The sequence below is a fragment of the Taudactylus pleione genome, unplaced genomic scaffold (assembly GCF_031769625.1).
Source record: "Taudactylus pleione unplaced genomic scaffold, aTauple2 ptg000509l, whole genome shotgun sequence".
In the NCBI taxonomy this organism is placed as follows: Eukaryota; Metazoa; Chordata; class Amphibia; order Anura; family Myobatrachidae; genus Taudactylus; species Taudactylus pleione.
This window is the reverse complement of record NW_028284911.1, coordinates 471,651-499,068: the sequence shown is the minus strand read 5'-3', so window position 1 is coordinate 499,068 and position 27,418 is coordinate 471,651. Positions and strand designations below refer to the sequence as shown.

The following is a 27,418-nucleotide window of genomic DNA, read 5'->3' as shown; positions in this document are numbered from 1 at the left end:
AGCGCATGGATGTATAACAGTGACTGCACGTGAGCGCATGGATGTATAACAGTGACTGCACGTGAGCGCATGGATGTATAACAGTGACTGCACGTGAGCGCATGGATGTATAACAGTGACTGCACGTGAGCGCATGGATGTATAACAGTGACTGCACATGAGCGCATGGATCTATAACAGTGACTGCACATGAGCACATGGATGTATAACAGTGACTGCACATGAGCACATGGATGTATAACAGTGACTGCACATGAGCACATGGATGTATAACAGTGACTGCACATGAGCACATGGATCTATAACAGTGACTGCACATGAGCACATGGATGTATAACAGTGACTGCACATGAGCACATGGATGTATAACAGTGACTGCACATGAGCACATGGATGTATAACAGTGAATTCCCCAGATACCACCCTCTACAGTGTGGCAGCTATATAGTTAGAGTATACTGTGCTTATCTATTTATGTGCTCCTTTTTTTTTGCATCTAAATGGATATTTTTTAGTCTACAGAATGGTTTATTACCAAATATGATTTGTGAAGGTTTAACAAATATTTGATGTGAGGATCTAATAGCATTTTATCATATTGACGGAGGCAATATAAGTTGACAACATATTACAGCAATTGCTGCTAAATTATTTATTTATTCACTATAGTTTTGCCTTGGTGCTAGTGTTGTATATAGCCTGCAGATATTGGCTGACCTGATTATTGCTAAATTTTTACATAGTATTGTACCATTTAATAATTATAAAGCACAGGACAGCCCAGAGGCTTTGGAATTTGTGAAACACGATTGTAATTTGGTACTTACCTGTTTGTCATTTGGTATTAACCGGTTGCTCATAGGAGAAAATAGTACCAATCAAATGTGAATAAGAAGTTTCTTTTAGACAATCCACTTGTGTCCCGAGAGACGTTTTTATGAACTTTATTAATAAAGGTTAAGTTTTATTTGCTATATTCAGTGGTTACTATCTGATGGGCACCATTAGGATTGAAATATGTCTATATACGATTACACTGTCTAATATATTCTAGTGGTCTGTTTCCCTGATAAGTGTGCCCCCCGGCCCAGCCCGCTACTGTCTGTTTCCCTGATAAGTGTGCCCCCATTAAGAGTTTTTTCTCTTTCCTTTCTCCCTTGAAATTATTTCACAAAATAAAATCTGACTCTGGGGTGCACCACTAGTAGGCTTAACCTATTTGTTCTCCTGCATGTCAGTGCAGGACTGCGCGTGCAAAGGGAGACATACCAGATCACCAAAACTATCACAGTTCTCCTGCATGTCAGTGCAGGACTGCGCGTGCAAAGAACACTGCTATCCCCATCCACTCACAGCTGAGTCACATGACCAGCAACACACACGTGACCAGGAAGTAACAGCATCGGAGAAGGGAGAACGGAACAGGACGACGCAGACGGGCGCCCGCCTCCGCCATCGCCGAACGGAAGACAGGACCCTCGAGCAGAAGGAGGAGGGATCCGGCCACACGGGAGGACAGAAAGTCAGGTAAGTCTCTGACAAAGGAGGGGGAAGCCGGATCAGGTCAGGAGTGATCGCGTCCGACGATTCCCCTACCTAGACAGGGGAGTGACAGGTTACCAAGTTGAAGTGCAGGATACAGTCTTTAATTAGACGTATCACTCACTTCACTGTACCCTGCATGACCCAGGTCCGGAAATCCTGCACTGCCACCCAGGTGGTTCTCCTCTCTTCTGCCAAGAAGAAAGCCCGGGCCACCATCAATTGAAACACATCATTTGGATAACTGTATCTGGACTTTCATGGGTGACACAGCGGGACGCCGCTAGCCCTATACACATCCACCCCAAGGACTATATCATCCCCCTATTTTCTACCAAGAGTTCACAGACGGTGTACTCTATCATAACCAATCATTATTTACAAATCAACCACATAGCAGTTTCTTTGCATTGCAGACCATTGTGATTGTTTATGTATTATTCACATGTTATTTTAACAATTAAATAACAAGATCTATTTTGATTATGTCATATTGTCATTTCCACTTTGTATCACCAATTGCAGTATCAAGTCACGTGGGTTAGGCATTGGCCTGAACCCAGCAGAATATATAAGAGTTCAAAAGGGATAGCGCTGTTACTCATTTCTTTGTATATTAACCTATTTGTTACCTGTTAAATGAACACAGAGATAACACTAGGTCCATTTTGGTATTTGTACGTAGTACTAGCTACTAGTAATAAGGGTAACAACAAATTTTTTGGTTTCTATATGTATGTTTGAATTATCCTGTACTTTAGCCTGTGCGGTTGTTTTGTTCTGTCTCATAAGTCCTACAGTGGTATCAGGAATGAGCGGTTGTTACTGCAGAACCTCGATCAGGGTCCATTTTCAATATATTGAGAGAAAAGCATACCTTATACTGTATGGGTGTGGATAAACAGATAGACAGTAAAAAGGTTGACAGTGTCTAGATAGACACCAGATGTTAGACAATCAATAGGTAGACTGGGACAAAATGTCAACACACTAAAGGTCGACAGGTAAAAATGGTTGACAGGGACAAAAGGTCGACGCGAAAATGATCTACACAAAAATGGTTGACTGATTTTTTTTTATTTATTTTTTTAGCCCTAATCTTCACTCTAACCCTCCCCTTGGTGCCTAACCCTAACCCTGCCTCCTTGTGACTAACTTTAACTGTGGAGGTAGGTGCCGAACCCTAACCCTCCAGTAAGTGCCTATCCCAACCCCCCCTCCTGGTGCCTAACCCTAACCGTCAGGGTAAGTGCCTAACCCTAACCCTCCGGTAAGTGCCTAACCCTAAAAAAAAAAATCATGTGTCAACTATTTTTTGTCAACTTGTTGACCCTGTCAACCATTTGTACCTGTCCACCTTCTTACATGTCGACATTTAGTGTGTTGACCTTTTGTCCCTGTTGACCTTTTGTCCCAGTCGACCTATTGACTGTCTAACATCTGCAGTCTATCTATAGTCTGGAACCCATACTGTATACCCTGTGGTGTGCTGGCAAGAAAAGAAAACAGACTGTGTACTAGCTGGTCTCGTCTGGGTTGGTTATATTATCGTCACAGGCACAAGCACCTCAGACACCCATTTCACATCTTTGGAAAGGGAAATACAAGAGACAACACAAGGAACTAGCAATACTCACCGTGACACCACTGTCGTATGTCCACTTTGGCTGGCTGCCCACTGCTTGTTCATCTCCACCTGCAAAATACACAACAGGTTTCCCACCCAGTACCTGTCTAACTACTGCTCAGGTGCGACACCCCCACTCTTATTATAATGACATCAACAACAACAATTCAGTCCCTATTAACTAGCTTTGTGGTCGGTTGCTGTATAACAAGGTAACCCCATTAGGTGTTGTGTTCTATCCTAACATGGTAGGGAAGGCCTGAGCCCGCTGCCAGCTGAGGAGCAAAGAGGGGAAAAGATGAAAATGCAGATGCACACTCCAAGCACTAAAAAATTGAATACTGATAATCAAAACATTTATAATAAACTCTATTAACATGGAGTTTAACTTAAGGTTTTTAGCACATTTGGCCAAAAATGTTATCCCACCTACCACATCAAGTGGGTCCCTAACATCCCTAATACTGACACATTATATCAATGTATTCAGGACTTACCTATAATAGTGCCCATTCCATGTGTAAACTGCAATGCAAGGACCCATACTTTAAATTCGCATAGGGGCAGGTGGGAGGGGTGCTAACCTAGCAGAAGGAGTCTCATCTTCAAGTGTACATTATATACACACATACAGAGGAAATGGGAGGGGGCTGGACTGCATTATGCAATTTTAAACATAATAAGAGGTGCTACCATGCTGAGACTTGTAGTGCCGTGCAGAAAAAAAAGAAGAAAATGCAGCTGCACACTCTAATCACTAAGAATACTGATAATAAAAACATTTATAATAAACTCTAACAATGAACATGAAGTTTGAATAAGGTTCTTAGCACATGTTTGGCCCAACATATATGCCCACATACCACAAATAGGGTAGCTTGGGCCTAGTGGCCAATTGTAAGAGGTACTAAAGCAGGGGTGGGGAACCTTTTTTCTGCCAAGGGCCATTTTGATATATATAACATAATTTGCGGGCCAGTTGCAGGTCATGCCCCTTCCATGTGAAGTCACACTGGGTCGGGGCCACAATCGCCAGTGATTACAGCAATGCCCGGAGCATCCTGAGGATGCTCCGGGGAGCTGTAAGGGCAGCTGCATAGATTCTGGCTGCAGGGTGCCATTCTAGGTACCCTGCTAGCCAGATGACGCTAGCAGAAAAAAACTCAGAGAGCCAGACTAAATGATTCCGCGGGCCTTTTACGGCCCCCAGGCCTGAGGTTCCCCATCCCTGAACTAAAGGGTAGTTCTACTGTCTGCTGTGTGGTATCTGATGGTCCAGGGCCCAATGCCCCTACCTGGTCTCAATGTCATTAACTGGATAGCTGAGGGCCGGGTGATTTTTTTTGCAAAAGAGCCATCCCTTAGTACAGGGCTTCCATCCCTTCTTTTTCTTGCTTCTCGCTGGTCTGAGCCTGGATAGCAAGGGGGCAAGTGTCAGGGGGTGCCCCATGGCCCAGCCACATTTATACAGCACTGTGAGTAGATGTTAGATGACAATAAGTTCGGTCTATTCATTAACAGTAGGCCATTAAAATCTGGTGAATATGTGACCTCTAAAGAGATGACACCTAAGGGCAAGAACCCATTTTGCTATTGAGAGGACAAGAAGTGGCACCCAATGTTGCACTAGCCAGTTAGGAGCTCCAAAATGGGACACTGTACTGTTAGTGAGCAGAGCAGTACAAGTTGTAAGATAAGTAGTCCTCAAGCACTGGAGCTTTAAATACCTAGAGCTCCTGAATGAGCTTGATAAGTTTACCTGAGTACAACAGGCCAAAGTTCAGAGAGGACTTTTATTGGAAGTTGGGTGAAACACCCATCCTTCTAGAATAACTACAGTGCACAGTCTCATCAAGGAGGAGATGATGAAACGGTTCCTAAGCTTGAAAATCCTTTAAGCAAGAGATCATGTTCATAAAGGATCACAGCCTTAGGGTAGGGTATTTTGAGTATTATCCTGGATGGACTCGATGGGAAAGCAAAACCATGGTATATAACTATATAATCAGTGGTCCAATTAAGTTACTAAACTTTATTTTCATGTTGGTGGCAAGACTGGAATGGTGGCCTTCCAGATCGACCATATTCTGTGAACCAAGACAATGGAAAACACTGGACAGATTAGGGCGGCATTATTCATTGTTAATGCTTAAAGTTTCAATAGGATGAACCAAGCATTGTTAAAAAATTGTCCATTGTGGCAAGAAGATTGTTAGATCTGGGAATCTGGAGCACTGATAGGGCCTATGCTACGACTCTAGAATAGTGTGTAATTGAATGTAACTCACGCCAAGGAATACCTGAACTTAACAGTTAGTTAGCAATTAGTTTAGGTATTGTGTATCGGTGCTGCTTAGGTCCTCAATCTTTACATGTTCTCCAAGAGGTTCCAGGGATATGTCAGGGAAAAAGGAAAAAATATATAGTGTACACTATAATGTGTCAATTATTTATGGTATTGCTCACCCTTTGGATATAATAAACAGGATATGTTATTTAACATTATACGTAGCTTCATACATCATAGCTGAGGAGACTTGGGGCCTGCTTCTTAGTCTCATGCAATCTGCAAGCAATGACGATGTTCACGTATGCGCAACAATTTCTGAAAACCGACACGGCGCATGCGTTGCACAGAGTGTACTCACAAAGTGCTCTTGCATTAGGGACACACGGTATGAGAAAGGTGGCGTTTCTGGGCCTTGACTGGGAAGTAGCTAGCAGTGCATGCAAAAATGGACCGTTCAGTGGGCGGCGTATTATGGGAGTGTCATAGGCGTGCCAATGCAAGCAGCTGCCTTCACAGATGCACACCGCAGGTATAAGAGGCCATGGTCAGACGAGTCACTGCTCCTGCCATAGGGCTGCTGTAAGTTTCGATCGTGATGTATAAGAAGGCACCAGTTGGCATTGCAGCACGCATGGGCGCTAAAAGTGGGCGTCTCAGTCCTTGCACATTCGGCCGTACGAATATACACCAGGGAAGGAGTTTGTAGTGGCATTTGCATAAAGTCACAAATGGGAGACTGCCAATAGACGCTGATGCATTTGCTTTTCCGTGCGATTTAGATTAATGCCCTTAATATCTAGTAAGACCCCTCCAGTCACCGACTTTTTTCTCTTTTTTTATTCAAAGCAATTTATTATTGATTTCAATCTTTTTGCAATTCCATTTTATTTTAGTTACAATCTTTATTTAACATTATACTGAAAATGTATTGTAAAACAATATTTGTTAAATAAAATATCCTATGTATTAAACCCTTTTTCTCATGTATGAGATTATTTATAAGACAATTTAGGCTACTTCTACTACAGTGGCTTGGTCTGCACACACAGGCTTGGCCTGCCACTGTAGCCTGCATCTTAAGCATGCCATCTGAAGCATGGAGTTAGAACCAGAGCTGAGTTTTAATATCATCTTTCATCTCTTTCCAGGTAAACTAATGCCATCTTCCATAGCTGATGCCTTTCACTGAAAGAATAGTCTGTTTTGAAAGTTTGTTTTCTAACTGTGAGGCTGCATCTTCCCTCCACCATTAATTAGCTTGTTGAACAAACTGCTCAAACATTCCCTCCCACTGTACCAGCTGAGCTAGCCTTTCCTGCAAAAGGGACTCATTTTAAAGCCTGCACACACAGGCTTGGCCTGCCACTGCAGCCTGCATCTTAAGCATGCCATCTGAAGCATGGCGTTAGAACCGGAGTTCAAACTGGATTTGGACTTTTGACTACTTTCTAACCAAAATTTAAACAATTTCACGAACACACAGGAATGCTGCCACTCCACCTTCATTTACACTCACCTGAGACTGGGTTGGGCTGCTGTCTCATGCTGCAGCCAAATCGAACTCCACAAACTGCTGGATACGACAAACCCACACACTCGAGCGAAGGAGACGCTGTGGCTTTTTGCAGAACACTCTATCAGCTTTTAATTTCTGATTACGTTTAACATGGTTTTAACTTAAAATGCGGTCACCATTTATTCTTTTTTATTTTTTTTCTCCACCTGGATGTTATACTTCCGCTACTTGCACACCCTGCCAGATGTAACCTACACAGTGCGCCCCAGATGGCTGCCTCGGATGGTTCATTCTTGGGCAGGATGAACAAACACGTGGATGTATTAATTCAGTGCATTTCATTTTTCAAATGTTTCAGTCACCCGTAAATCTCATGCCCGAACTGCAGCGCTGTTTGCTGTATTTACTAATCCCTGTTTTGTAAAATGTACTTCCACCCCACTGTATGCTATACTGGTGTGCTATACATCCACTGTATGCTATACTGGTGTGCTATACATCCACTGTATGCTATACTGGTGTGCTATACATCCACTGTATGCTATACTGGTGTGCTATACATCCACTGTATGCTATACTGGTGTGCTATACATCCACTGAAGTGCATCCTCCATGGGCAGGATGTACTTCATATGGATCTATTCACAAAGGGTATATCATACTGCCACATATGTGTCAGTTTTCCCATATATTCCTTGGGTCCTTGTATGGTTTATCACCCACATTGTAACCTACATAGTGCGCCCACCATGGCTGCCTCACCTGGTAAACTCGTGGATGGGATGAAAAATACATGGACCTGACTATTATGTTGGGACCCTACTCCTAGCATCATGATGCTGCAACCACCCATTTTGTGTCATCTCTTCTAGGCGTAACCTATTCCACCCAGGGTAATCCTACGTAGTGCACCCAAGACGGCTGCCTCATGTGGTACCTTTGTGGGTGGAATATATAACCCATGGAAGTTATTTCCCAAAATGTCTGCACCAACCCCGCAATATGCTTATTGTGCTCTCTAGGTTTCGGTTGATTTTAATTATCTCTGTGTGGTTTTCTATTTTTTTGCAACACCAAATCCTTGTACAATGTACCATGTGTTCTGATGTCTATAAAGCGACTTTGAGTCCTATGGGAGAAAAGCTCTATATAAATAAAAGTATTATTATTATTATTATTATTATTATTTCTCTAATTAGTCAAATAGAAATTACACAGAACCACCCATCTAGGTAAATCCTCAGACAAATCATTATCTAGACACCACCGACGGACATCGGGATTAAAATTTATGTCCAGCGCTCATTTGCCTCAAATGAAAGGTGATTACAATGTACACAGTATGTCAAGAGAACTGATACATTATTAAAAAGATAATGCAGAATGAAATCCGGCTTCTATACTATTTTCCTTTGCTCTGAATTGCCTGGACACTAACTGTGAACATTTAAAGCTTTAAGGCCTAAGAAGCGCTGGAACACAACCCCCAAACTAATTACTCTAGAAAACACAGCATAGGGACTACCATATAGTGGATGATGAAACACTGTGCGCAAGCTGGACGTTTTCTGGGGAACGGCAAATGTTATTAATGGGAAATCTAGAAATATTTTTTGCAGAGAATTGCATATTTTGTGATGGTGATGAAATTGTTATTGGGAAAGTGTAAAAGGTTAATTTTACATTGTGATGCTGCTTGTTTATTATTGCACAAATCATTCAGCATGTGCAAGTTGTGTTATGCATCATTGTGTATGAGTGAGTGGGTGTATTTGGAGTGGAAATATAAATAACACTCTTTCAAGATCACTCTTCAATATCAACAAGCATAAAGGGCTCTATTTACTACAATCCGCATATTGAATGCGGATTGTAGTGTGATATTACCGAGTGAATTCGCATTGCGAATTCAGGCAATATCACAGGGATTTACTATAAATCCCTTGCAGGGACAGAGCTTGCGACAAAGCTCTGTCCCTGCGGATCCCATCCGCACTCTAGTCGCGGTATTTTCGGAAAAAATACCGCGACTAAGAGCCCGCGACTAAGAGCCCGCGCATGCGCCGACCGACCACCGCTACTACCCCCACCGGCGCTAAGCCCCGCCCCCGGCGCTAAGCCCCGCCCCCCGCGATCACGGACCCCCGCGACCCCCCCCTCCCCCCCGCGACCCCCCCTCCCTTCATTACACTTACCTGCATCCTGATGTGTGCGGACTCCCGTATTTTTGTTTTGGCAAAACCACCCTCAAGTGTTTTGGTTCAGAATTGGTTTTGATTTTGGATTACTTTAAAATTGACAAGAACAGCTAACATCATGTAATTTGGACCTGTTTACATGCAGTCCAGAACAGAGATTCGAACATACAGCAGACTACATTGAACCCCAAAAGTGATTCGAGCCGGGACTCAGTTCTACTCAGAACCCCAGACATGATCCGAGCTGGGACTCAATTATACTCGGAACCTCAAAAGTTATCAGAGACCGGGACTTTATTCTACTCAGAACCTCAAAAGTTATCAGAGCCGGGACTCAGTTCAATTCAGAACCTCAAAGGTGATCCGAGCCGGGACTCGTTTATACTCGGAACCTCAAAAGTTTTCTTTTTAATGTAAAGTCACTTTGTAATATTTTTATGTGTATAGTGGTTTCCTTGATTACTAACCCCCGTTGATGACATCAGCACAACGACACCTTTCAGCCTGACGTGGTGCACTCTAGTATGGCTTTCCCTGTTGCTTCTGGGTACGGCTTCCCTATGATGCCTGCTGCAAGTTCCGATTGCAGTCTCATTGTTAAGCTCCAATTTGCATAGGCTCCTCACGATCCAGTGAAGGAGGCCACGAAGAAGATGGGGGAGACCTAGTAGGCAACTGCTGCTCTTTCCGTCTTTCACGTAAACGATGGTCATTACAGATAACTGTCTGCATGAAGTCATCCAGAGTCTTTGCCGGGGAATGTTGTACAAGAATGTCCTTTATTACCTCAGAAAGTCCAATCCGAAACTGACTTCGCAAAGCCGAATCATTCCAGCCTGATTCCGTTGCCCGTCTACGAAATTCAGAACAATAATCCTCTGCAGCTTTTTGTCCTTGTTTAAGAGAGCGAAGCTTGGATTCTGCAAGTGATACCTTGTCTGGATCATCATACAACAGGCCCAGCTGGAGTAAAAAGGCATCCACAATCTGAAGGGCAACATGCAAGGAAGGCAGTCCATATGCCCATAATAAGTCCAACTCTTTGTGTCTCAGAACCAGAAGAGACTGGACGCATGCGGAAATAAAGTTTACAACTCTCACGGAAATTTACAAACAAGTTTCTGTCCCCAGGGAAACGATTAGGCAAGTTCATTTTGGGCTCCGTAAGAGCAGCTTGTAACGAGGAAGTACGGACATCTTCAACTTGAAGTGAGAGTTCATTAACTTTTTGAGTAAGAGTCTGAATTTGAGCTGACAGAATTTGTGCTGGATTCGGCGTATGCTCCAGCGTAGTTCAAGGATTTGGTTGGCTATAATGTTACGATCCTCTAACTATTGCTAGGACCGAGATGGAGGTATTGGAGATACGAGGCACATCGAAGAACAGTCACAAGCAGAATATTAAAGTCATGGCAGTTTACTTTATAAATGATATGGTGGACCTGGAGGGCCAGTACAAACACAACATGTCAATGGTGCAGTACGGAGCTGATACAATAGGACAGTCAATAGAATATACTGTAGACTTACAGCCCAAACTAAAGTTGTTGAATGGCCAGGAGGCCTAGATGACAGTGATGCTTGAAACGTGGTATAGAAGCAGGATTGCTGGATGGCCTGGAGGGCCTAGTAGACAGCAATGCTTGAAACGTGGTGTTGAAGCAGGATTGCTGTATGGCCTGGAGGGTCTAGTAGACAGTGATGCTTGAAACGTGGTGTAGAAGCAGGATTGCCGTATGGCCTGGAGGGCCTAGTAGACAGCAATGCTTGAAATGTGGTGTAGAAGCAGGAGTGCTGTATGGCCTGGAGGGCCTAGTAGACAGCGATGCTTGAAACGTGGTGTAGAGGCAGGATTGCTGTATGGCCTGGACGGCCTAGTAGACAGCGATGCTTGAAACGTGGTGTTGAAGCAGGATAGCTGTATGGCCTGGAGGGCCCTGTAGACAGCGATGCTTGAACCCGGGGTACTTGGGTCACTTAGAAGCCGGTGAGCAGAGTACACACAGCATGTACAGATAATAACTGGAAGTCTGGATGCACAGAAAGCAAGTTGCATAACCAAAAGTTCCACATGAAAAGTCTATAGCCGATAGGGCGGCAACAGTCCAGGAAGTTCAAGTAGGATCAGCTGCCAATCAGGCAACAAAAGGAGGAAACATGTGAAATCCTCTGACGTCTAGGGCTCCTAGCAACCGGCAACCTAGAAGCATGGTCAGGAGCAGGAGGAATACTGGCAAGAGACAAGTCCTGGACTGGACTTGTAACAGTACCCCCCCTCTTGACGCGAGATTGAAGAACCCCCAGATTCAGGTTTATCTGGAAACTTCTACTGAAAAGTCTTTTCAGTCTGGGAGCATGGAGTGCATCTTCCGAAACCCAGGAACGTTCCTCTGGGCTGTAACCCCTCCAATGAGCCAAAAACTGTAATTTACCTCTGGAGAACTTGGAGTCCAGAATTCTTTCAACAACAAATTCCTGTTGACCATGGACAATCACTGGACCAGGTTTGGAACTAGGCTTACTTCCAAATCTCGTGGGAGAAAAAAATGGTTTGAGGAGAGAGCAATGAAAAGTGTTCTTAATATGTAAAGAATTGGGTAGTTGCAATTTGAAAGCGACGGGATTCTCTTGAGCAATAATTCGAAAAGGCCCGATGAATCTAGGTCCCAATTTATGAGTAGGTTGGTGCAGCTGGATATTCTTAGTAGAAAGCCAGACCAAATCTCCCTTTTTCAATAAACACAGTCTTCGATACCCGTCAGCAATACTCTTGGAACGAAGAGAAACTTTGCAGAGACTTTGATGAACTTTGCTCCAAATACGACGAGACACAGATGACGGAGTAGACACACTGGAAACATTAGGTTCAAAGGAGTTAGCTCTGGGATTCTGAACGGTGACACAGAAAAATGGAGACACAGATGAAGCTGAATGACAAGCATTGTTGAATGCAAATTCTGCCAGAGGCAAATGCAGGGCCCAATCTGAATAACATTTGGAAATGAAACAATGTTGCTCCAGAGACTGGTTGGCACATTCCGTCTGACCATTGGATGTGGATGATATCCTGAAGAGAGATTGATAGAAATACCCATCGAGGAACAAAATACTCTCCAAAATTGTGCAATGAATTGAGTGCCACGATCAGACACAATATCTAAAGGCAATCCATGAAGTCTAAAGATGTGTTTTATAAATAATGAAGAAAGTTCTCTGGCCGACGGTATCTTGGACAAAGGAACAAAGTCTGCCAGTTTACTTAATCGGTTCACAACCGTCCAGACAACTGAACATCCAGAGGAAACTGGAAGATCCACAATGAAGTCCATGGCAATGTGTGTCCAAGGTCTCTTAGGTGTAGGCAACAGAAGAAGAAGACCAGGAGGAGCTGTCCGAGGAGTCTTATTATGGGCACAAACTTCACATGCTAACACAAAGTCACGGACATCTTTGGCTAAGGATAGCCACCAGACAGAATGAGAGAGAATGTCCACAGTCTTAGTAATGCCTGGATGACCAAAGGCTTTTTTAAAATGAAAATCCAAAAGGACAGTTTTCCTAAGTCTCTCAGGAACAAATAGAAGATGAGCAGGAACATTCGATGGAGCTTCAGATTGGCATCTCTGGAGTATCTCAGCTAGAGTCCGGGTTAAGGCAAAATGAATGAAATCTTTAGGAATGATGGGTTCTTCAGAAATGAAGACTTGTTGGTCAGAGAAGAAACTTCTGGAGAGAGCATCAGCTTTAACATTTTTAGAAAAAAGGACGGAAGGAAATAACAAAATTAAAACAAGTAATAAATAAAGCCCAACATGCTTGTCTGGAGATGCTTAGCTGTTTCAATATAGGCCAGATTTTTATAATCAGTGAGAACCGTGACTTGATGTTTGGCCCCCTCAAGCCAGTGTCTCCAATCTTCAAAAGCCCATTTAATGGCAAGCAATTCCCTGTTCCCCACATCGTAATTACGTTCAGCAGTGGCAAATTATTATTTGGAGGACTTCTTTGAGAAAGAATTGCTCCAGCCCCAACCTCTGATGCATCAACTTCCAAAATAAATGGCAACTCAGGATCAGGATGACGTAGAACAGGTACATGAGTAAAGGCAGTCTTCAGATCTTCAAAGGCCTGGATAGCCTTCAAAGGCCAATTACGGTAGCTGTATCTGCTCCTTTCTTGGTAAGGTCCACAATAGGAGCCACAATGGTAGAGAAAGAATTGTTCAATCTTCGGTAATAATTAGCAAATCCAAGGAAACGTTGGATGCCCTTCAAAATATTGGGCTGAACCCATTCAAGAACTGCTTTGACTTTTCTGGGATCCATCGAAAATCCCTTAGTAGAGATGACATAACCCAGAAAGGATACTTGAGTGATGTGAAATTCGCATTTCTCCAATTTAGCGAAAAGATGATGCTCACGAAGCTGTTGCAAAACCAAACAAACATGTTGAAAATGGAGCTCTTCTGACTTGGAGTAAATAAGGATATCATCCAAATAGACAACCACAAAAACACGCAGGAACTCACGAAGGACGTCATTAATTAAATCCTGAAAAACAGCAGGAGTGTTAGCGAGTCCAAATGGCATGACGAGGTAGTCATAGTGACCTGAATGAGTGTTGAAAGCGGTCTTCCACTCATCACCTTCCTTAATGCGAATAAGGTTATAAGCTCCTCTGAGATCAATTTTGGAGAAAATGGTTGCTTCTCGGAGTTCATCAAAATGCACAGAAATAAGAGGTAGCAGGTATGAGTTCTTGAAGGTTATACTGTTAAGTCCTGTAAAGTCAATACATGGACGTAGAGACCCATCCTTCTTTTGGACAAAAAAGAAGCCTGCACCAACCGGGGACTTGGATGGACGAATAAATCCCCTGGCTAAATCCTCTTTAATATAATCCTCCATAGCTTTACTCTCAGGAATGAACAGAGAATACAAACGACCTTTAGGCAACTTTGTTTCAGGAACAATATTGATGGCGCAATCATATGGTCGATGTGGAGGCAATGCATTAGCTTTTTGTTTAGAAAACACATCAGCAAAATCCAAATATAGAGGAGGAATGCTACAAGCGGACGAAACTTCAGGACATTGTAGCATCCGCACAGGGAGTGAAGGGCATGAGGACTGACATTCAGGACTCCACTTAATAATCTCCCCAGAGGACCAGTCAATGGAAGTATTGTGTAATTTAAGCCACGGAAGGCCCAATACAATTGGAACAAAGGATAATGCAGAAGAAAAAATGAAATGAGTTCTATATGTAAAACACCCACGTTAAGCCGAATAAGAGGTGTCTTAACCATAAGAGTTCCTTTAAAGATTAAGGGCCAGTGGTGACCCACAGCTATACGAGCGTCCAGGAGGACGCTCCAGAATTATGGAGGGCGGCCCTCATTCAGAGCGTGCGCTCTGCTCAGAGCGTACGGCTCTGAATGAGGGCCCAAGACTCCATCCAGGCCACAAATGGAAAATTCTTGCTTTAATGGAACTGCAGGAATCTTTAACTTATGAAAACAACAAATAGTCCATAAAATTAGCTGCTGCTCCACAATCCAAAAAAGCCTGTATCTTGAACTCTTTATCAGATGAATGAACGGATACAGGAACAAGTACTGAATTCTTGGAGGAAATAAAGGCTAGGCCTAAGTGTAATTCCTCCTGTATACTTGGGGCCTGAGTCAGACCCGGTTGCAAGTGCTGAGCGCTCGCAACCCGGGTCGATGTTTGCCCACTGGGCATGCGCACGACGGAGCCGGCTCCGTCGTGCACATGCGCGAGACCCGGCTAGCAACGGGTGCTCCGTCGCTCCGGGTCTCGCACCAAAGAGGGCGAGCTGTCGATGGTGAGTGACAGCTCGCCCCGTTTGGTGGGCGGGCAGGGGGGGTGGCCAGCCAAACAGAGGCATTCCCAACGGAACGCTTGTCGTTTGGGGGCGGCACCACTGACATCACCAGTGATGTCAGTGGGAGAGCTTCCAGCTCTATTAGAGCCAGAAGCTCTCTGGGGCTTGCAGCCATGAGACCCTACCACAAGGGTCTCGTCGCAAGCCCGATGGTCACGATGGTGTTGACCATCGCGACCATCAACCTGGCCGCTCACTATAGCTGTGGGTGGTCACCCACAGCTATGCGAGCGGCCAGGAGGCCGAACAAAAAAATTAAAAATGCCCTGATTCAGAGCGAGCGCTCTTTCAGAGCGTCCGTCTCTGAATCAAGCCCTTAGACCCTGCCTTTTTATGAATATCAAAGGACAGTTTTTTATGGAATAAGCTTTGTCTCCACAGTACATACAGACACCTTGTGAACGTCTTTTACGTCTTTCTCCCGGAGACACACGAGAAGCTCCAATTTGTATAGGCTCCTCACGATCCAGTGAAGGAGGCCACGAAGAAGATGGGGGAGACCTAGTAGGCAACTAAAGCTTTTTCCGTCTTTCACGTAAATGACAGTCAATACAGACAGTCAAAACTGTCTGCATGAAGCTATCCAGAGTCTTTGCCGGGAAATGTTGTACAAGAATGTCCTTTATTACCTCAGAAAGTCCAATCCAAAACTGACTACGCAAAGCCGAATCATTCCAGTCTGATTCCGTTGCCCATCTACAAAATTCAGAACAATAATCCTCTGCAGCTTTTTGTCCTTGTTTAAGAGAGCGAAGCTTGGATTCTGCAATGATACCTTTTCTGAATCATCATACAACAGGCCCAGCTGGAGGAAAAAGGCATCCACAATCTGAAGGGCAACATGCAAGGAAGGCAGTCCATATGCCCATGTTTGCGGATCACCCTGAAGCAGGGAAATAATAAGTCCAACTCTTTAAAGTAAAGTTTACAACTCTCACGCAAATTTACAAACAAGTTTCTGTCCCCAGGGAAACGATTAGGCAAGTTCATTTTGGGCTCCGTAAGAGCAGCTTGTAACGAGGAAGTACGGACATCTTCAACTTGAAGTGAGAGTTCATTAACTTTTTGAGTAAGAGTCTGAATTTGAGCTGCCAGAATTTGTGCTGGATTCTGCATATGCTCCATCGTAGTCCAAGGATTTGGTTGGCTATAATGTTACGATCCTCTAGCTATTGCTAGGACCGAGATGGAGGTATTGGAGATACGAGGCACATCGAAGAACAGTCACAAGCAGAATATTAAAGTCATGGCAGTTTACTTTATAAATGATATGGTGGACCTGGAGGGCCAGTACAAACACAACATGTCAATGGTGCAGTAAGGAGCTGATACAATAGGACAGTCAATAGAATATACTGTAGACTTACAGTCCAAACTACAGTTGTTGGATGGCCAGAAGGCCTAGTTGACAGCGATGCTTGAAACGTGGTATAGAAGCAGGACTGCTGGATGGCCTGGAGGGCCTAGTAGACAGCGATACTTGAAATATGGTGTTGAAGCAGGATTTCTGTATGTCCTGGAGGGTCTAGTAGACAGCGATGCTTGAAACGTGGTGTAGAAGCAGGATTGCTGGATGGCCTGGAGTGCTTAGTAGACAGCGATGCTTGAAATGTGGTGTAGAAGCAGGAGTGCTGGATGGCCTGGAGGGCCTAGTAGACATCGATGCTTGAAACGTGATATAGAAGCAGGATTGCTGTATGGCCAGGAGGGTCTAGTAGACAGCGATGCTTGGAACGTGGTGTTGAAGCAGGATAGCTGTATGGCCTGGAGGGCCCTGTAGACAGCAATGCTTGAACCTGGGGTACTAGGGTCACTTAGAAGCCGGTGAGCAGAGTACACACAGCATGTACAGATAATAACTGGAAGTCTGGATGCACAGAAAGCAAGTTGCATAACCAAAAGTTCCACATGAAAACTATAGCTGACAGGGCGGCGACAGTCCAGGGAGTTCAAATAGGATCAGCTGCCAATCAGGCAACACTAGGAGGAAACATGTGAAATCCTCTGACGTCTGGGTTTCCTAGCAACCAGCAACCTAGAAGCATGGTCAGGAGCAGGAGGAATACTGGCAGGAGACAAGTCCTGGACTGGACTTGTAACACTCATTTTTCCCAGTTGTTTGATGATGTCTAGTGGTATTTAGATGAGTGTCTTTGTGTAATCAAATTGTCCCTGATGAAAATGGTGGCAGTTTTTCAGTGGCACCTAACATTGCATTCCCCTGGGGGGCCCTTCTTGTCCCAATCTGACACTGTGCACAGCAGGGGGCGTAGCAGCAGCATAAGTGGGCGGTGCGGGGGCTACGATGACATGATTCCGCAGGAGACACGTCATCGACTCCCCCCAGGTCGCCAACTTATGCTTGGCACACTTCCAGGTCTTAGGCCTGGTGCTGTTAAGAACCACTAACTTTGTCAGAGGTTCTGAGGTTTAGGCAGCCTGGTTTGGCACAACATAAGTTTCTGGGGTTAGTGCAACCAGTAAATCCATCTTACTTTTTGGAGGCACTGAATTTTGTCAGTAATTGTACATGGATATTAACACGGTGATAATGGAAAAGAGATCATGTCACCTGAACAAGGGGTTACAAAAATGTTGTTAGTGACTCAAGTGATACAATCACCTATAGTGAATGCATTCAGTCACCCATGCAACCTAGTACTGGATACCCAGCAAGTCTTCTATGGTGAATGTCTGCTTTTTGTGACTTGTGACATGGTAATGAATAATGAATGACAGATGACTCTCAAGACTGTCATTTAAGAGTAGTGTCTGTGCTGTTGTCCCCGCTTTGCTGTGTGAATTTAACAGATGGCTGAACAGAGTATGCAAGTTCTAATTGGGTCATCTGCATATGACTGAGGGAACTTAGATGCATTAGCTCTTTTAAATATAGTTTGCCTTCTTATCATGGCAAAATTAGAGTCTATACATATACATATAAAGATTGGGAGGGGGGGGAGTTATAGATATATATTTATACGAATATACCTACCTAGATATTAATGTATTAGTATAAGATTACAACAATAAGGCGCCCATTTATTATATACTGGATTTAAGACCTGATAAATAGAATTTCTTACTGCTGCTATTCGCAGCAATAGGAAATTAATTTCCACCCAGATGTATTAAAAATCACCCCCAGGGACATGCGCTCCAATAGGTGCCCGACTGTGATGTGTAAAGAAAAGTGATCGTATTAGCGATAGCTTTACTTTATGTTGCGGACCTACTGCGCATGCGTGGTCATTAGACATCACATGTGGGAGTGACTGTTACTGGGGAGGGATTGTGCAAGATGTAGCCCATAGGCTACAATGGCTAACGCCATAGCTATTGCGATCAGAAACAGGGAAATATATTCAGAGGATATTTAAATTTTGCGGGTATCCCCCCAAAAATGTTAGTTTTGGGGGGATTTCCCACAAAATGTGTATAATAAATATGTCCCTAAAACATAACCAGAACTTACCATCATGAAGAAATTGAAGCGAGAGGATCCATTCATTGCATGGATAGTATTTTTCAGCTGAACCATGTGGGCAATGGGAGGGGGGGATATCATTAGTGGTGCACACAGGGGGGTACTAAGTACCCAGAACCCCCTCGACAAACCACATTTTTTTCTGAGACGGAGATGCTGCTATGTGTGTAAGTATGCTTTGTGTATGTCTTCTCTATGTGTGCTTGTAACTATGCATTGTATGTGTATGTATATGTGCTGTGTGTTTCACATATATACAGTATACAGTGGTGCTTGAAAGTTTGTGAACCCTTCAGAATTTTCTATGTTTCTGATTAAATTTGGCCAAAAAGTACCTTAGATTTTCACACAAGTCCTAAAAGTAAATAAAAAGAATCAAATCAAACAAATGAGACCAAAAAGTTAGACATGCTCATTTTTTTTTTTTTTAGGTAAATGGTCCATTATCACATATCTGTGAGTGGCAAAAGTATTTGAACCTTCAGGCTTAGCAGATATTTTGAAGGTGAAATTAGAGTCAGGTATTTTCAATCTATGGGATGACAATCAGGTGTGAGAGGACAACCTGCCTTTTTAAAAAGACAGGGATCTATCAAAGTCTGATGTTCACAACACATGTGTGTGGAAGTGAATCATACCACGAACAAAGGAGATTTCTGAGGACCTGAGGAAGAGTTGATTATACTCAGGCTGGAAAAGGTTACAAAACCATCTCTAAAGAGTTTGGACTCCATCAACAGTCAGACAGATTGTATACAAATGGAGGAAATTCCAGACCATTATTACCCTCCCCAGGAGTGGTCGACCAACAAAGATCACACCAAGAGCAAGGCGTCTAATAGTTTGCAAGGTCACAAAGGAACTCAAGGTAAGCAACTGAAGGCCTTTCACACATTAGCAAATGTTAATGTTCATGAGTCCACCATCAGGAGGACACTGAACAACAATGGTGTACATGGCAGGATTGCAAGGAGAAAGCCACTGCTTTCCAAAAAGAACATTGCTGCCCATCTGCAGTTTGCTAAAGCTCACCTGGAAAAGCCAGAGGACTATTGGGACAAAGTTTTATGGACTGAGGAGTGCAAAATAAAGCTTTTTGATTTAAAATGCGAAGCGTTATGTTTGGAAAAAGGAGAACACCGCATTCCAGGATAAAAAGCTCATACCATCTGTGAAACATGGTGGTGGTATCATGGTTTGGGCCTGTTTAGCTGCATCTGGCACAGGATGACTTGCCATCATTGATGGGACAATGAATTCTGAATTATACCAGAATATTCTAAAGGAAAATGTCAGGGCATCTGTCCATGAGCTACATCTCAAGAGAACTTGGGTTATGCAGCAAGACAAAGACCCAAAGCACTCAAGTCATTTGACCAAAGAATAGTTAAAGAAGATAAATTTAAAGTTTTGGAATGGCCAAGTCAAAGTCCTGACCTTAATCCAATCAAAATGTTGTGGAAGGACTTGAAGCGAGCAGTTAATGGGAGGAAATCCACAAACATAGGCTGTTTTGTATGGAGGCAGGGCCAAAACTAGGATATTTGTCACCCGGTGCAAGGCAGCAATTTTGCACCCCCTCTCTTCCTGTATCTGAATTTGTCCTTGCTCCTCCATAAGGCAGTGCACTACTCAGACGTCCCTGGTATAGTGACTTACATTATTCCACACACCATAATGCCCATTACACATTATGCCACACACTGTAATGCCTATTATCAAAGTGCCACTTACATATTTGCCCGACACCATTTTATACCCCACAGTAAGGCTTCTAATTACTTTAAAATTACCTGCTCATTGTCAGGGGTTACATGCTCGTTGCCATGGGGTTTCATGTTTGTTGCCATGGGGTTTATGCTCATTGCCAGGGGGTTAAATGCTCGTTGCCAGGGGTTAAATGCTCGTTGCCATGGGGTTTATGCTCGTTGCCATGAGGTTTATGCTTCTTGCCATGGGTTTCATGCTCGTTGCCAGGGGGGTTTATGCTCGTTGCCAGGGGATTTCACGGGAGATGATGAGCTTTCAGCATCTTCTCCCAGTGCCGGGAACGCTGTGTGCATTGCGCTGGCCTAACAGACACTAGAGGTCCGGTAGGACCTCTAGCATCTGTCTCTTCCTAGGTGGCGGCCATTTTTGGATGGCCGTTTTCAGCAGAGTCCATGCGGACAGCTAGTCCGCATGGAATTTGCTGAAAACGGCCATCCAAAAATGGCTGCCGCAAAGGAGACAGACACTAGATGGCCAGCAAGGACCTCTAGCATTTGTCTCCTCTTTGGCGGTGGTCATTTTTGGATGGCCGTTTTCTGAGTCTGCAGCCCCCAAGCCACCTCAAGTGGCTTTTTTTCACCCCCTGCAATCCGGCACCCGGTACACGTGCACCTCTACCCCCCCCCTAGTTGCGGCCCTGATGGAGGAATGGGTAAAATTCCTCCAAGCCGATGTTCCGGACTAATCAACAATTAGTCGGAATGTTTAGAAGCAGTTATTGTTGCACAAGGGGGTCATACCAGATACTGAAAGCAAAGATTCACATACTTTTACCACTCACTGATATATGATATTGGATCAATTTCCTTAATAAAAAAAATTAGCACGTCTAATTTTTTTGTCTCATTTGTTTGATGTGGTTCTCTTTATCTACTTTTAGGACTTGTGTGAAAATCTGAGGTAGTTTTAGGCCAAAATTCAGCAGAAATATAGAAAATTCTGAAGGGTTCACAAACTTTCTAACACCACTGTACATATATTTAGCATTCATATATGTATGCATAGATATATATGTGTATATATATGCATATATATATGTGTGTGTGTGTGTGTGTGTGTGTGTGTATATATATATATATATATATATATATATATATATATATATATATTATGAATACCCTTAAATTGCTAGAGAGAAATAATCGCTGTTTAGACAATAATTGTGGTTCCAACGCACAAAAAGTTCTTATTGCAACAAAAGAATGGTACACGCTTTCATCTAGCACAATTAGTGCAAAGACAATAAAATACAGAATATACGATACAGCCCAATACATACGCATGCGCACTGGTCCCAGCATACAGTCATCAGTCCAGAAGCCTGTGGTCATCCAAAGAGAATGGCTGTATACTAGAACCAGTATGCAAGCTATATACCCTCCCAAAACAAAGAAACTAGTTAACGGGTTTCCATTGGGTCTTGCTCATGGACATTCTGGTACGATGCAGGTCATTGGACAGTTCATATAGCATCACTAGGGATATGTCCCAGTTCCTCAGATGTTGCTTTGTGTGGTTTTCCCGCCGAAGAACTGGTTTAAAATAGTAAAAAACACTTCATACAGTTTCACATTCTAACCACTATTTTCATATTGTTCGTATCTTGCAAACACATGATGCGATTTCCTTGCAGGTCGAACCGGAAATCTGCAAATAATCAGTGATTAAGAATGGTACCAAACATGATATGTTGTGAAATGTAATGTATACGATATTTAAGGTACATAAGCTAGTAGACATAAGTATTCGCCATAAAACCTCTAATATTTAGCTTTTAATGTGGAGGAACCTCTTTATAAATTTTGGTATGTGTAAGTGTGAGAATATTGCATATAGTCACTAATATGCGTGGTGCATTTATGTGTAGAGTGCTTTGATAAACAGCGCAACTGTGCGCTGTGCGTCTTATATATTTTATGTTTTATTTAATGTGTGTATGGGCTATGGTAGGACTTTTAACAATATTTGGGAGCAAAGCAGTCGTACGACGCTAATAGCATATTAGCATCGCATACACTGGTTTCATGCTGACGACGCAAGATGACATCGTCAGGGGCAACACAAGATGGCATCGCCCGATATTAATTTAAGATCTGGTCTCAGCCAATCCTCCGGATTCGACAGTCCACCCTTTGATAGCAAACAATATGCTATCACATTCTGGTCTTAAATTTATTCAGTCATACACTACGAAATATTATTTAAAGTTATGTTATGGGATAGCACAATGTGGTCATTAAACCATCAATAATGTGTCCCTGGGAGGGACATAAAACTACCCTTATACACACACCGCGGATCTTGGAAGATCATGGGAAAGATGTGGGGATGCACCTAACCTATAAAGGAAGTATTGAAGGGGATAGGGACTTACATTATTTAGGATGTTTAAAATAACATTTAATAATACATTTCATGCATGTCTAAATCTATACATCATCTGATGGTACATTCTAGTTCAGGATTGTAATGCAGTTCTTCATTTACCTTAGTATGCATACTATTACACTTAACCACCATCATAATTTAATTCTCCCAGTTTACCTTAGCAGTACATTTTCCACACTTCAACACAGCAGGAACACATCTGACACATAAGCCAATTACTAAGATGACAACCAATATGAGGATCAGGAGTTTACCTACACTGGCAACCATTTCCTGGACCCACTCTCCTAGACCGAGGGGTATGGTAGGACTTTCAACAATATTCGGGAGCAAAGCAGTCGCACGATGCTAATAATGGCATATTAGCATCGCACACAATGGTTTCATGCTGACAACGCAAGATGGCGTCATCAGGGGCAACACAAGATGGCGTCGCCCGATATTAATTTAAGATCTAGTCTCAGCCAATCATCCGGCTTTGACAATATATATATAAACCCCCTCCTAAAAATCCTGCATTTGGGCATTGGGGTTGTCTCTAGTATTGGGGTGTCATGAAGGAAGGGGGGTGCCGTGACAGGGGGTGATGATGTGCGGGGTCAGGTTGCCACGAAGGGGGGTGCCACAAGTGGGATGGGCAGAGGTGCCACAAATGGGTTTGCGCGTTTGGGTGCAGGGGGGAGAAAGAACGAAGCGGGAGCTGTGAGGGAAGAGGGGAGGAACATATAAAGTGGGAGATGAGAAGGGCCATCCCACAGTTACTAGCCATACAATGGCATCTATGCGTGTGTGTATAGGTCACCTCAGTCCCTCCCCCAACCCCACTCTGCCACTGCTCTGTCCGGCCCCACCCTTTCTTTCCACTGCTCTAACCCCGCTCTGACTACTACTCCATTTTGCCTCCCCTTTTGCTCCATCTTGTCTGCATACTCCCATTCATGTATGTATCTTTTCCAGTCTGTAGTGTGACATCTTGCATGTGCCTTAAATGTCCCAGTTAAAGTTCAGCATCTGTTCCCCACAAATTTAAGTGATCAACTTACATAACTAATATGGCGATAATGTAACGTGGGTGTCTTTATTATTTAAATGGTTTTTAAGTGCCAACAGCAGCATTTTTGAAGAATTGTCCAAAGGGTTTGTAAAAAATGATTTCCAATTATAATTATTATATTTCAGCTGCCCATATCACACTGGAGTCTTGGTGCAAAGCTGAACCTATACTAGTTGGTGCATTGTATGTTTGGTGTTTTTCACAGTGTGCATGTGCCAAATCTGAGCAGATGAAAGTTCGGGTGATGCAGCTTCATACGCATCTACACTAATGACTGAAGAGACGTAACTGGGCTGTAATGCAACGTTCTCACTAAGGCCCCCATTTATTTGCAATGAGATCAGGGCATGACAGTACCGCCCATGATTGCATTGCAAAATGCGATCATAGCAGCCAGATGTATCACCCGGGACATGCAGGACCATGGACTCCGAAAGGCGATGTCTCCAGAGAGCTGCAGGCCAGCGCTGGGGCTGCTGCGCATGCGCATTCCCGCGGCCTGCACATGCACAGCTTCCATAGCCGGGGAGGGTTTCGGCGGATCCCTCTGCCGGCTAATTATGTGCAGTGTAAACCATAGGCTACAGCGGCTAATGCCATCTCTGTCCCCCTCTTACTTTTCCCTTCCACCCCCTCTCTCTTTCTCTCTCTATTCCTCTCTCTCCCTAGGTAAAGGGCATAGTAGTGGCTGCGGGGGCCGTGGAAATTTTACTGGTAGGGGCCCCCACAACTTAGTTGCCCTTAATACGGCCCTGACCTGGTGGCTGGGGCCATCGACACCAGGAAGTAGAGTACTGCCAGAAGAGTCCTTAGATTGGTCCAGGTGGCTCTATAGGCTGCATGGTGCCTTTCCATGCACACTGCAAGCCAAATGCCTCGCCCAGGGTGACGGCACTGTTTGCACACCCTTAGTTATGGCCCTCTACTTACCCACTTTTCATACCTTGCTCATGGGAGTTCTGGATGTGATGTAGCAAAAAAACATGTGGGCAGGTTTGGATGACGTTGTTCACAGTGAGATGTGGATGGAGCAATCAAGCAAGCTCCACGCACCTGGAAGGTGCATGATGATGCAGGTTGCGTTATTGCCCCTCTCCACCCCTGAGAGATTTGTTTGCTCATTTAGAAGTCTGATAGGTCTCCCCCTAATTTTTGGAGTTCAAAAGACATTCCAAGAGAGTAAGCAACCGCGATCCAAGCATCAATGGCTAGTATTACCTACAGTATAACCTGCTTAATAAAATCCTAATTTATCACAAATGATTTTATGCTCAACTTCTTAACTTGCATCTGTTTATAGGGCTACGCCGTCAGCTGATGCTTCCTCATTTTGAAATCTTCTATCTGCAAAGGGAATACATACAATTGACTGGTGGTTGGGATGCCGACTGTCAGAAGACTGATAGCGTTATCCCGATGTTCAGGATCCCGAGAGGGGCCGGTAAGTAGCCTAACTCTCCCCCTCTATCCTCCTAACCCTAACCCTCCCCCTCTACCCCCCTAACCCTCCCCCGATGGTGCCTAACCCTAACCTTTCCCCTGTGGTGCCTAACCTAAACCTCCCCCCGGTGGTACCTAAACCTATCCCCCCCTTCCCGCACCCTAAACCTAACCCTCATTCGGTGCTGCCTGACCCTAACCTCCCCCCACTGGTGCCTAATCCTAACCCCTCCTCCCCGCAGCCTAACTCTAACCCTCCCTGGTCGGTGCCTAAACCTAATCACCCCATCCCCAGCCTAACCCTAACCCACATACTTACCATCAGGATACCGGTGGTCGAGATGGCGATGTCTGTATCTTGATCTTTACAGAATGGCGGCATCTGCATTCTGATGGGAGTCGGGATTTCTGCGTTGGTATATTGACAGCAAGCATCCGGTCAGCTTGCATCCTGACTGCATCCCCTGCAAAGATATCTATGTAAAATCCATATATTAATATTATCTTACCAACATAATTTTGATTGAAATTTTCCAATTATATGTATTTGCAGATATTTTATTTAGTTATCTTGTGCCAGTTTCTAAAAAATGTTTTAATCAAATGATAAAACAAAGACATTTTTCTCACTGACTTTAGTGAGAATTACTCATTTCAGACAAATTTTCATAATGTCTCAAATACATGCTGAAGACTGAAAGGCATGTCACCTCCAAAAGTGATAGAGAATATATAATTTAGTAAGCATTCCGTTGCATAAATGATGTCTCATGGCAATCAGTAACAGCTATAATACCTCCAAGATAAACTGACCTGAGTCTGAATATTTTTATCACCATTGGTAATAGCCACGATCTACTCATGCATATACAAGTGAAGCTTATCCACTAATTATATGCAATTGCAAAGCTATATTGGGTAAAGAGTAGTCAGCAGCAGTCAATTTCTACATTAGTCTCTTACATAAATGTATCCTTAGAACAGAATGTTGTAATATTTATCAGAGCATTTCTCATACTTACACGGTAATTGAATGGGAACTGGGGAAATATGTCTAACAATTTATGAGAGAAGTTTTACTGTATCAGTAGCAGCAATAGGGGATTAGAGGAGTGAGCAGGTAGGATTGTGCTACAAACTCTGGATCCTGTCAGGTGTCTCTCAGTTACCCAGGTAACTAGCAGGGTTTAACACGGGCGTATATATATTGTGAGAACAGCGCACTCCGGGTCACGATGACCTGGAGTGCGCTGCTAGCCGGCCGATTGGTCCGGCTTCAGTGGCGCTTGGAGATGACGTCATCTCCAAGCGACCACTTTCACTCCGCAAAAGCCGGGTCTATGCAGACCCGACTGTGGTGTGAGCGGCGCTGGCTCGGGAATATCCCGAGTCGGCGCCGGCAAAATTCCGGGTCTGATCCGGATAGGAACTTTGTTCCAACTCCGGGTCAGACCCGGAATTTAGGTGGAAAAGGGGTATTACTGTATCAGTAGCAGCAATAGGGGATTAGAGGAGTGAGCAGGTAGGATTGTGCTACAAACCCTGGATCCTGTCAGGTGTGTCTCAGTTACTGTATCAGTAGCAGTAATAGGGGATTAGAGGAGTGAGCAGGTAGGATTGTGCTACAAACTCTGGATCCTGTCAGGTGTCTCTCAGTTACTGTATCAGTAGCAGTAATAGGGGATTAGAGGAGTGAGCAGGTAGGATTGTGCTACAAACTCTGGATCCTGTCAGGTGTCTCTCAGTTACTGTATCAGTAGCAGCAATAGGGGATTAGAGGAGTGAGCAGGTAGGATTGTGCTACAAACTCTGGATCCTGTCCGGTGTCTCTCAGTTACTGTATCAGTAGCAGTAATAGGGGATTAGAGGAGTGAGCAGGTAGGATTGTGCTACAAACTCTGGATCCTGTCAGGTGTCTCTCAGTCACTGTATAAGTACTTTCCTACACTCATACATGCATTTATAGCCTTACACTTGGAATAGTGCAATGTCTGCTACCTGGGTCACCAGTCAGGGGCTTCAAGAGGTGTGTGTGTATGTGTGTGTGTGTGTGGGGGGGTTGGGGCAACGGATACTAATTACCTGGGGCCAGGCTTGCTGGAGGGACTCTGCGTGTTCCTGAGTCTGCCACTCCCTGCCCTGCTGTGCCCTGAGCTGCACTGAGTGCAGGGAAGCTGCTGTCGTAGAGCGCTGCAGCAG

The 27,418-nt window shown here is 43.9% G+C and overlaps 1 long non-coding RNA gene across 2 annotated transcripts; it reads left to right on the top strand.

Annotated features, from left to right (window-relative positions):
- Window positions 1-1,367: 1,367 nt before the first annotated feature.
- LOC148501642 (uncharacterized) lies at window positions 1,368-26,442 on the top strand. 2 transcript variants are annotated; one of them, XR_015870033.1, is made up of 3 exons: window positions 1,368-1,527; window positions 25,080-25,220; window positions 25,591-26,442. It is a non-coding gene; the product is annotated as an uncharacterized LOC148501642 (long non-coding RNA). The 2 variants fall into 2 exon arrangements; XR_015870034.1 differs by having other exon boundaries at window positions 25,545-26,442.
- Window positions 26,443-27,418: the final 976 nt, after the last annotated feature.